General features: G+C 42.1%; 1 non-coding gene across 1 annotated transcript; it reads right to left on the reverse strand.

Moving 5' to 3' along the window:
- Positions 1 to 2,533: 2,533 nt before the first annotated feature.
- Positions 2,534 to 2,607, reverse strand: Trnat-ugu (transfer RNA threonine (anticodon UGU)). Its single transcript has one exon. It is a non-coding gene; the product is annotated as a tRNA-Thr (tRNA).
- Between the last annotated feature and the right edge of the window lie 8,692 nt (positions 2,608 to 11,299).

The raw sequence follows: 11,299 nt of genomic DNA on the forward strand, positions 1-11,299 counted from the left end.
TATTGTTACAATGTTGTCTCAGATTCACTTTTTGAAATTTTGAAGTTATCAGGGTTCAGATATGGCAACAGAAGATTATCTGCAGCTTGTGCAGAATCCAAAGTGCAGTTCTAAGAGTTAAAGGACACAAAAGAGAACAGTAGTTGACAAGAAAATGTGAGTGGATTACAGCCTCCCCAAGTGTTCTTCAATTTGTATGTAGAGCAAGCAGTGATGGAAGATCATGGAGAACAAATAAACACTTAAAGGTGTGCCAGAAATATTGGCATTCTGTGAAAGATGGCAAAGTACTTGGAAGATGAATTGAATGATATATATAATACCTTGAAAAGTGGTCATAAGATGAAACAAGGGTAATATACACTGAAGCACCAAAGAAACTGCTATAGGCATGCATATTCAAATACACAGATATGTAAACAGGCAGAATACAGCACTGCAGTCAGCAATGCCTATATAAGACAACAAGGGTCCGGCGCAGCTGTCAGATTGTTTACTGCTGCTACAATGGCACATTATCCAGACTTAAGTGAGTTTCAACATTGTGTTATAGTCTGCACACAAGCGATGGGACACAGCATCTCTAAGGTAGTGATCAAATGGGGATTTTCCCATACAGTCATTTCATGGTGTACCCTGAATATCAGGAATCTGGTAAAACATCAATTTCCGACATTGCTGTGGCCAGGAAAAGATCCTGCAAGAACAGGACCAACGACGACTGAAGAGAATCGTTCAGTTTGACAGAAGTGCAACCCTTCCACAAATTGCTGCAGATTTTAGTGCTAGGCGATCAACAAGATGTCAGTGTGCAAATGAAACATCATTGTTTATTGCTTTCAAAGTCGAAACCCCACTTGTGTACCCTTGATGACTGCACGACACAAAGCTTTATGCCTCACCTGGGCTTGTCAACACCGACATTGGACTGTTGATGACAGGAAACATGTTGCCTGTTTGGATGAGCCTGTATGGGTGGATGGACCTGTATGGGTATGGAAACAACCTCATGTATCCTTGGACCCTGCATGTCAGCAGGGGACTGTTGAATCTGGTGGAGGCTGTGTAATGGTGTGGACATGTTTAGTCGGAGTGATATGGGATCCCTGATAGGTCTAGATGAGATTCTGATAGGTGACATGAACCTAAGCATCCAGTCTGATCACCTGCATCCATTCATGTCTGTTGTGCGTTCCAATTGACTTGACCAATTCCAGCAGATCAATGTGACCCCCCGAAATCACTACAGAGTGGCTCCAGAAACACTCTTCTGAGTGTAAACACTTCTGCTGGTGACCAAACTCTCCAGACATTAACATTATTGAGCATATCTGAGATGCCTTGCAACATGCTGTTCAGAAGAGATCTCCACCCCCTCATACTCTCATGGATTTATGGACAGCCCTGTGGGATTCATGGTGTCAATTTCCTCCAGCACTACTTCAGACATTAGCCGAGTCCAAGCCACATCTTGTTGTGGTACTTCTGCATGCTCGCAGGGGCCTTACATGATATTCGGCAGGTGTACCAGTTTCTTTGGCTCCTCAGTATAGTATAGTCTGATTAAATTGGGTATTGCTTATGGAATTGGATTAGGAAATAGCACACAAAAAGTAGCAGATGAGTCTTGTTGTTTGGGCAGCTAAACATACAATGATGTCAGAAGTAAAGAGACTATTAAAATGCAGACTGGAAATAACAAGAAAAGCATTTCTGAAAAGGAGAAATTCTTTTAATACCAAATATAAATGTAAGTTTTAGGAACTCTTTTCTGAAGGTATTTGTCTGGTGTGGATCCTTATATGAAACTGAAAAGTGGACACTAAACAACACACACAAAGAATAGATGCTTGTGAAATGTGATGTTACAAAAGAATGCTGAACATTGTGTGAAGATTGGCTATCTAATGAAGACATAATTAGTTGAATTAGGGGAAAAGAAATATAAGGTGCAACTTGTCTAAAGAAAGAGTTGCGTATAAGATACATTCCGATGGATCTGAGAATAGTTAATTTTGTATTGGAAGGAACTGTAGATGGTAAAAATTGTAGAAGGCGACCAATGCAATGCCTAACTGAAGTAAGCAGGTTCAAGTACACAGGTTGCAATAATTATGCAAGATGAAGACACCTGCACAGGTTAGATTAACGTGGAGAGCTGCAGCAAACCAGTTGCCAGAATGAGGACCACAACAACAAAATACATCCCCATTCTTCTCCTTTACAAGTATTTTTGTGTGTTGTCATTTCTCCTGTTTATGGGATTATTTCTGAAAATTCTTAATTGTTTGTTGCATTGTAGAGAAACATTTATTCATTTGCAGCTCATGATAGTACTATTAGTTCTGTCATTTCTTTTTTATTAGAATCCTCAACTGTTTTGTTGAAATAGTTGTTAAAATCATTTTCTTGGGGTCTGATATGACCTCAACATTTTAATTCACTTTCAAATGTTTTGTTATTTACTATGAAACGAACACCCTTAGCTGCTTACAGGCGTTGACACAAGTCAACGGGGACAGATGAAAATGTGTGCCCCGACCGGGACTCGAACCCGGGATCTCCTGCTTACATGGCAGACACTCTATCCATCTGAGCCACCGAGGACACAGAGGATAGCGCGACTGCAGGGATTTATCTCTGGCACACCTCCCGCGAAACCCACATTCTCAACGAATTGTCCCGCACTACATTCGTAGTGCCCCCGCGAATTATACTCATTACTCGCGGCGCGTTGCCGATACCTGTAAGAGTTCGGGCACTGTTTGTGCATTCGCACAGAAGAAGAAGATGGTCAAGTCGCCGGTGAGCCTTAACTCTGTGTCCTCGGTGGCTCAGATGGATAGAGCGTCTGCCATGTAAGTAGGAGATCCCGGGTTCGAGTCCCGGTCGGGGCACACATTTTCATCTGTCCCCATTGACATATGTCAACACCTGTAAGCAGCTAAGGGTGTTCATTTCATTGTAATTTCATTCTAACGAGCTGCTTGGTCACTGATGGTATCTGTTCTTTCGGGCATGTCCTAAAGAACAGATACCATCTTAGTAAATATATAGTTATTCTCTGTGTCTTCGGTCGCTCAGATGGATAGAGCATCTGCCATGTAAACAGGAGATCCCGGGTTCGAGTCCCGGTCGGGGGACACATTTTCATCTGTCCCCGTTGACGTATGTCAACGCCTGTAAGCAGCTAAGAGTGTTCATTTCATTATAATTTCATTCTAACGAGCTGCTTGGTCACCGATGGTATCTGTTCTTTCGGGCATGTCCTAAAGAACAGATACAATCTTAGTAAATGTTTTGTTATTAGCGTGCTGGTCCTTATTTGTTTAATTTTTTATAATTTTCCTAATGCCATCTATTTTATTATTAATTATGTGTGTTAACATGACACTATATAATGTCTTCACATGTTGATTGCACTGTAGGACTTACAATACATTGTAAAGTTACTATCTACTTCATGTTGTCTTATGTACACAGCTGACTGGTAAAATTGCAACATCAGGAATGAAATTTTACTTACTGTGCATATACAGTGTAATACGAACAAAATGCTGTTAAATATGTTTGTATATTCGAGGCTATACTGGTTGCAAAATATAGTTGGTTGGTTGGATGATTAACGGGACCAGTTTGAAATGCAATACACAGAACTGCTATCTCTGGCAGCAAAAATGGTTCGAATCCAGCTGGAAATTGAGCTGAACTGAGCTGGGATGAAAGATATGGGTACATCATTCCATGCTGCTTCAACTCTGTCCTAGAATTCATCTGTCATATTGGCTGGCAAGTGGTAGTATGCCAGTGCAAGTGGTAGTATGCCAGTCTCTTGGCAAACCATGAGCAGATGTTTTCAGAGAGTGAGATATCTGGAGTATGCGATGGCCAGGGTAACAGTTGAGCACCCTCAGTATCAGGTAGGTCATGACAGGACAGCGTAGACAACATGTTGAAAGGTCATGAAGGCCTCGAAGGTAGATTGCAGCCACCAAACTTAAAGCATTATAAATGTAATTGTTACTGCTCAAATTATTGGCAGTGTGAATCATAGATGATTATGCTGAACACCGAATAGCATAGTTTTCTAAATGATGGTCGACATGGTTCTTTGTGATTTGCAGTGCACATGTTTCAAATGTTTTTTTTCTGTATTTTTAGTATCTGCACTGATTTTGTCTACCCCAAAAAACAATACCATACCTAATAATGGATTCCCAATAGCATCAGATCAGGTGTTGGGTCTTTGACAATGGTGAATGCTATATGGTGGTGATCTTTTTTTTTCTTTGGGGCTCCAAACATGAATATGTCTTGTGATGCTGTACACATAATCAGGATGTCTGTGAAGATAGTAAGGCATGCTCCAATCTCTAATGTTTTCTTTGGGTGCACCACTGTCAGTTCACCTCTCTCTGCTGCCTTGTCAAAGCGGACTGCAACAATGGTTGCTGCACTGACTGTCCATGGTGCTCCAGGCATCCTTTCACTGTCCATGTGGACAGTTTTCTTGCTGCAGGTGACCTCATTTCCTCACTCAGTCTTTGTGCAATGGATATATAATCGTGCATGGCCAACTGAGAACATGGTGAATTTTGTTTTATTCATCTCATCATGCACATTTGCAATCCATTTGGCTTGCGTACAGGAGACATGTTAAAAATTTATAATACAGTTACAATGATTTTTACATTAATAAATAATAGCTCTACAATAAATAATAACACTATAAGGATATTTCTTGGATCATGTAACACATTGTATCCATCTCAAATTTCCAGTTTGTCCTGCATGAATTCATCCACTGGGTAATAACACCTCACTGTCACTACCTCATATAGCTTTGTTTTAAGTGAACCTAAATTCATCTGGATCAACTTGTTCCCTTTAAATTTATTACAAATTTTCGTTCCCATGTATTGAGGTCCCTGGGCATACAGTCTGAGGCAGCGGGTGGGGAGCATAAAATTTTCTTTGTTTCTAGTACTATGTGAATGGACAAAATGGTTTCCGTCAAATAATTCATGTCTGATGTACAAAAATATAATAATCTCATATATGTATAAGAATGGCAGAGTTAATATTCAAAGTTTTCTAAATGATGGTCGACATGGTTCTTTGTGATTTGCAGTGCACATGTTTCAAATGGTTTTTTTCTGTATTTTTAGTATCTGCACTGAGTTTGTCTACCCCAAAAAACAATACCATACCTAATAATGGATTCGAAGTAGCTTATATATGCTACTTTTCGTGTGTCCATCAGAGTTGCAGTTTATAATATTTGCATTGCAAATGCAAAGCTGCTCAGTTTGTTTGTTGGGTATTCAATGTGTGCTTGTCAGCTCAAATTTTTATCTACATTTCAACCGAAGAATTTGACTAAGTCAACTTCTATATTTTGGTTTTTGTGTACAATCTTAATCTGCTCACATTTTGACTGTTTGGTTTTGAACTGCATCACATGAGTCTTAGATATGTTTAGATTCAACCCATTTAGCTGAAACCAAGTTTCTAAGGCACTCATCTAAGATTTGGGGATGTTTTCCAAATCCTGATCTTCAACTAAGACAGAAATATCATCTGTAAACAGAACTGATGGGGAGCTGATATTTAATGGTAAGTCATTAACATAGAAGAGAATAGGTAAGTCATTAACATAGAAGAGAATAGGCCTAATATGGAGACTAGTGGAACATATTGAGAATAATGCCCCCCCCCCCCCCCCCCCTTCCAGTCAGGAAAATAATATGCGCAACTTGAAGAGATGCTAACTCGTTACTTTCTGTTGGATCAGTAGGGTTTAAATCATTTTAGGGCACCGCCACTAGTGCCATATTTTTCAAGTTTGTAAACAAGCAATGCAGGATTTACAGAATCAAACGCCTTTGTGAGGTCGCAGAAAATTTCTGCCACCTTATTTCTCTTGTCTAATGATGTACTTATTTTCTCAATTAAACTGTTTATTTCATCTATGGTGTTTTTCCCCTGCTGAAAACCAAATTGATTGTTTAGAATTACAGAATATTTTGCAGTGAATTTCTGGATTTGTGAACAGCAAGTTTTTTCAAATATTTTAGATAGGACAATAATATCCCGTGATCTCTCTTGATCTCTTTTTGAAGAGTGGTTTGATTTCAGCATACTTCAGTACCTCTGTTAAACAGCCCTCTTCAAAACATTGATTTATTATTTGAGCTAGTGGGTTTGCAATTGTATTGTGTACCACTTTAATCATTTTTGGCAGGTATTCCATCCCAACATGCAGATTTTTTGTTTATTAATGTTAGAATAGCATTCTCTACATTCTCCACAGAAGCTTTTAAGCGTTTTGTAAAGTTTTCATCTAGACCAAAGGGATTTTCTTTGTTGTGATAATCTGTTACATTTACAACAGACTTTGCTACATTTATAAAGAGTTCATTAAAGTACTCTTATATTTGAATTGGATTTGCATTAGTATTTCCTTCAATGTCAATTTTTGAAATTTCTTGGTTACAGGCTTTAACACCTAACTCAGATTTCATAACTGACCACACAGCCTTTGTCTTATTTTTATGATTTAAAATTAGCCTCTTATTTGCCAGTTGTTTTGCTGCCCTGAAAACTGTTTTAAATATGATTTTATGGAATCTTAACACATTTAATGTGTGGCGTAGAGCGCCATAAAAATCGATATTTGTTCTGTGCGTAAGTGTGCCATCTTTGGGGAGAGGGCTTTGGAGAGCATGTTGGACGCTAACGGCAGTTAGCCTCTGGACTTGTATCTGAGTAGACGCTAAGTGTGAATAAATCTGTATATGAGAGAATTCTAGTTGTTTACCTACAACTATACCATATTCCCTCACTGGTGACCCCGTTTTTGTGTAATACGCGTCCGAGTTACTGCCTGAAGGTTATTTACGCGCCTACCGCATCGGGTTTCTCCGCGATCGCGAGGGCCTTTGTTCAGCTCCAGGCAATGGCCTTTCAGCATTCACCGCCACCCGGATTCCAGCAACATCTCTCCAGCACTCCTGCCGTCGTAGTGGACATGCCGCAAGAATCTTCGGAATCCTTCAGCCAGAACATGCAGTGGAATTCATCGAGTGCCGCCAGTTTCTTCCAACCGCCAACGGTCGTGGACTCTGGCTTTGTTAGCCTGGACCTTCCCACGTGTTCTCCACAGAGTGTTGGTCGGAACATTTCTACTCCTGTGTCGAACACACAATTCAATACAGTTCGTGGTGTGGGATCCTTGTGTTGCTTCTAATCAGGTCAACAATTCTGTGCTGGATAGTAATTACTCCGACATCTACAACCAGCCCCACCACTCACGGTAGAGTGAATACTGTGTGCATAACGGACATTCACCGGCGTACTTAAGCACTTGTGGCTTCTCTCCGAGCTACCACGTCAATGAGAATGCACATTTTGACTATGATCCTCACACTGTTCGAGCGTCCGTCGCTTCTCAGCCGCCCCCCGGTGTCAAGTGAATTTCGCGATTCCCGCATTACGGACGCCAATAATCCGGACTCGCAATCTTCTGCATGCTCTACTTCCGTCCGAAATAATAGGTACACCTCCGCAGTGACTGCAGTGTCGAATCTGCCGAAATTACCAGACTTCAAACCCGCTCACCCGGAGTTCTGGTTTAACCTGGTTGAGCAAACATTCAATGTCTGTGCTTTGGACGACGATGCACGATTCGCCTGCCTCATGAACCATCTTCACGACCGCGTAAATTTAATTTATGACATTTGCTACCTCCGAGGAGCGGACAATGTGGTCGCTGATTTTCTCTCGCGCGTTGGTGCTGTCACAACCTTAATTGACTTAACGGACCTACCTCGGTTGCAATCGGCAGACCCCGATACCATGCAGTTAATTTCAGACCACAGCTCCTCTCTCCAACCGGTACGCTCTACTTTCCCTGGCATATCTGACTTAGTGTGGTGTGATGAATCGACTGGTATGTTGCGGCCATTCATTCCTAAGTCCCTTCAACGCCAGGTCCTTGTCAAACTACACACATTAGCACACCCCGGTGTCAAAGCCTCCACCCGTCTGGTAGCTGAACGGTTTGTCTGGAGAAACATGCGCCATGACTGTCAGTCTTGGGCAAGGGCATGCATGGTGTGTCAACAGAAAAAAGTTTCCAGGCACACTTCTCCACCCCTTGGCTGTTTTGCCCAACCTCCAGGCCGGTTTCACCATGTTCATGTCGACCTCGTAGGCCCTTTGCCCCCCTCCGAGGGTTTCTGTTACTTGTTTACAGCTATTGACAGGATGACTCGGTGGGCTGAGGCTGTGCCTATTCCGAACATTACCTCTGAGACAGTAAGTCGAGCATTCTTAGATTCGTGGATCTCTAGATTTGGCTCACCTGTTTACCTCACCACTGACCAGGGGCAACAATTCGAGTCTTTAGTTTTCTCTGACTTCTGTAAACTGTGTGGTATTGTCAAAATTCATACTTCTGCATACCACCCCCAAAGCAATGGGCTTGTCAAGCGATGGCATCGCACCCTGAAGTCTGCCCGGCATTGCCATGACTCACTATGGACAGAGGCACTGCCCTTCGTGCTTCTTGGCCTTCGTGCGACTTTCAAGGAAGACCTCAAGGGGTCCATAGCCGAGTTTGTATATGGCCAACCTCTGGTTTTGCCTGGAGAATTAGTCACTCCGACCCCACTTCCACGGCCCTCTGAACTTCCTTCACTTCTCGAGCGGGTGCACTTGCACTGCAGTAAAATTCAGCCGCCACCTCCGGCTGCTCATACACCTCCGCGCGTGTACGTACCGCGCACGCTAGACTCTTGTGAGTATGTGTTTCTCAGAGACGACTCAGTCAAAGCCCCGCTTCAGTCGCCCTACACAGGTCCTTACAAGATCGTCAAACGCTCTGAGAATAACATGGATCTCCTCATAAAAGACTCTGTAACCACGGTCTCACTCAACCGAGTGAAACCAACTTTCATTGAGCCTCAGGTGAACCTCCCTGATTCTGCCCCTATTTCTCCCACTCCTGCTTCGAGTGGCCATCCATCTTCCCACACCATGCATTTGGGTATTGATTTTCCACAGCGTGTTTCTCTGCCGAGCACTGCTCCTTCTCCGCGTTCATCTAATTCGAGTGGCCAATCTTTTCGGGGCTTCACTCCTCACAGCCCTCGCAATCGAACTGCCAACCACTCGGATTCTACCATTGTGTTACCATCTTTGTGTGACAGCCCTTTGTCACGCCGTTCAACCCACGCTGGCTCCTCGTTGCCTTCGGTCACGCTCCCTCGTCTGTCAGCTGATCGCCCGAGGTTGTCTCCTGCACAGTCTAGTGCACCTGCCACCCTCCTCTTAGCAGATGCTTCCCTCTGCCATGGCTTTCCCACACCTCCCTGCCTCCCTACCATTGCTCGTACAGGTGCCATCCAAGAATTCACAACACATGTGCACCCTGATGACATACATAAATTATCTGTTGTCGTAGATGGCGATACAGTGTGTGTGGTACTCGCGTGTGACAATATTGAGGGAGGAAGTGCAGAATCTCATGTGGTGCGCCGCTTTAAATTGAGCAGAAGTGCTGCGTGTGGCAATTTGCATGCCTTTGTTAGGCCTTCTGGCAAGGTGATTCTCCGCCTGCCGGCTGACGAAGTGCTACACCTTCACTCCAGGACGGGACGTAGTCTTCAGCCGCCGGCGTCACTTGCTGACTTCACCGTCGACGTACCGGGCTTCACCCCCCGGTCTCCTACCAGTCGACCGCTTCCGTCTGACGCAGAAGAACTGTGCGTTACCTTCCTAACTTCTCACCCCCCCCCCCCATTCACAGGGACGTACTCCATACTGCGCGGGAGGGGGGGGGGGGCTGGCTATGTTGCGTAGAGCGCCATAAAAATAGATATTTGTTCTGTGCGTAAGTGTGCTATCTTTGGGGAGAAGGCTTTGGAGAGCATGTTGGACGCTAACGGAAGTTAGCCTCCGGACTTGTATCTGTGTAGACGCTAAGTGTGAATATATCTGTATATGAGAGAATTCTAGTTGTTTACCTACAACTATACCATATTCCCTCAAATGAAATCAATATCTTCATTATATTTTAGTTCTCTGTGCAGTTGCCTTTTCCTTACACTGGAAATTTTTATGCCCTGCGTAATCCACTTTATTTGTTTTTTTTTTAATTGCTGCAGAGTCTAGGTGGAAATGTTTCATTAAAACACCAAGAAAACTATTTAGGAATTTCTCAAAGTTTTCGTCACATGAGTTTCAATGATCAAAAGGCCATGTTTTCTCTTTTAGCTTCTCACTAAATGTTAGCAAGTTTTCTTTGCTAAAAATACTGCTGAGATGGGTTCTCATATGTGAAATGTTCCTGTCTGTCTGTGGCAGCTCAATGAACAATGCACAATGATCTGAAATACCTAGATCTACACAAAATTTATACTAATCTTCATATAAATAATCAGTTAGAACATTGTCAATACATGCTGCTGATTGCTCATTGTCTCTGGTAGAGTCAAAGAAATTCAATTTGAAACCATATTTCTATACTAACTCGGTGAATTTTGAAACTTGGCTACTATGACCTGTGATGTCAATATTAAAATCAGCAGCTATTCCAATTTTTTTCTTTTTTCTCTACAAATGTCTTCTAGCATACTTTGAAGCTGAGATAAGAATAGGCTAGTTCTGTTATTGACATTCCTGGAATTCTGTATATTGAGATTATTATAACATTTGCTAGTGAGTCCACTATTTCTACACAACACCTCTCACACTCACATTCTTCTTTTAAATAATTAAAACAGTTTCTGGTCTCATAATATATATCACTATGTAGAAGTATACATGAGCCTCCACGTGACTTGTTTCTTCTGCAAAAGCTACTTGCTAATCTGAGTTCCCTATTTTGTTTAGAATTTTAAATGTGTCCTCAGTAAACCAGTGCTTATTTAAACAAACAACTCTAATATTTGTGCATTCTGACAGAATGATTTCCAATTCATCTATTTTGGAGCTTTTATTGTTCGAAACATCAGTGTTTAAACAGTTTATATTGCAGTGGATAACGTGCCTACTTTGACTATTAGTTATGGGCTTTAGCACATTTCTTGCCAGATAATCGCTTTGTTTTGTTTTTCTTAATGCTGCGCAAGTTTTTTCACTCCCATCACTACTTATCAGTTTCCCTTATTTTTTATGACCTGGCAAGTATCTATGAACATCTTACTGACTATTTTTAAGCCGAACCTATTCAGATGTAGACCATCCTTGGCAAGACACTTTGCCTTTCGAAATTTGTTGGGATATCAGCAGTAGC

The sequence above is a fragment of the Schistocerca serialis genome, chromosome 1 (genome assembly GCF_023864345.2).
Source record: "Schistocerca serialis cubense isolate TAMUIC-IGC-003099 chromosome 1, iqSchSeri2.2, whole genome shotgun sequence".
Classification (NCBI taxonomy): domain Eukaryota; kingdom Metazoa; phylum Arthropoda; class Insecta; order Orthoptera; family Acrididae; genus Schistocerca; species Schistocerca serialis.